Source organism: Agrilus planipennis, unplaced genomic scaffold (genome assembly GCF_000699045.2).
Source record: "Agrilus planipennis isolate EAB-ADULT unplaced genomic scaffold, Apla_2.0 scaffold155, whole genome shotgun sequence".
In the NCBI taxonomy this organism is placed as follows: Eukaryota; Metazoa; Arthropoda; class Insecta; order Coleoptera; family Buprestidae; genus Agrilus; species Agrilus planipennis.
The window spans coordinates 1-1246 of record NW_020439161.1 but is presented as its reverse complement, the minus strand read 5'-3'; positions in this window follow the sequence as shown (position 1 = coordinate 1246).

The following is a 1246-nucleotide window of genomic DNA, read 5'->3' as shown; positions in this document are numbered from 1 at the left end:
GTACCTGCTCAAGTCCCTACGATAAATTGTCTTGAACTTTTTTGAATTGTATATTGTTTTCGTATCATTGTATGGTCTTCAGCAAACATCTTGAAAGTGACCAGTCAACAGATCAGAAACAGATGTTAAAACTAATAAAAATAAATGTTTGAATTGGTGTATTGTTCCAAAATCCAAACATCTAAACATCTAAACCCCCAAGGCCTGGTTTTGTCTGCATGTTGGAGGGATTTTTAGAGAAAATGTGGGACTTTGTGGACCTGCGCGTGGAGGGATTTTTAGAGAAAATATGGGATTTTTTGGACCTGTGCGTGGGATTTTTTCCTGTAGTAGGTTGGCAACAGTGACTTAGGGTGTCAGGGACCGCGAGGATTGGTATGGCACTCAGATGCACAATACTGCGATGTGAAAAGCAACGGGAAAGCACCACATTATGATATCCCAAGAAAAACACACGATTAATTTAGAAATTCGAAAAAAATTGTTAAAGGTGTATGTTTGGACCGCGAAGACATATTATGCAAGTATGTAAAACCGTCTTATTGATGTATATTCAACGTCCTGATTTGTACAAGGGGGAAGAAACGGTAGCTTTTACAATTGCTTTTACTTATTTACTTTACAATCAGGCGAGTATACGGCTGAGGGGGTTCAAATATCGTAACCCTCCACCTTAAAAAAGCTGTCATCGAATGAAATACAGATAATGGCGGATTATCCACAAGGCAAACTAAGCACATGCCTAAGGCGCAAAGTTATGAAGGGGTGCGCGCGGAAGTTAGTAAACTTAAAAAAAAAAATAAGAAAGTGCCTGCTTCCAAAAATTATTTTGCAAAATATATGACCGCCAGAGGGGCGTCTACGAGGTGCTAGCCTAGGGCGCCCTCGACATTTAATCCGCCTCTGAATACACATTAGCGTTGCAACGGAAATATCATATCGGAAACGAAAGTAAATAATACATTTTTACGGAATCCGAAACGGAAGCGGATGCGGAAATATAATTATTCTAAGTGACTTCTAGGGGTAAAGTAGAAACACGAAAGAAATATTTTTAAGTGTGGCAGGGGTAGGTTAGGTTAAGATCGGTTTAAGCTATCGGGTTGTTCGGAAAGTCATTTCGTTTTTTCCCGACAGAGGATTTAATTGTTTTCTTTTGCACCCAACTTCACATTTAAACCGTATAATTTTTATATGCTTTGAGAGCTCATATAGCAAGGCTTGTGTGTGAAAAATTCCAATTAAT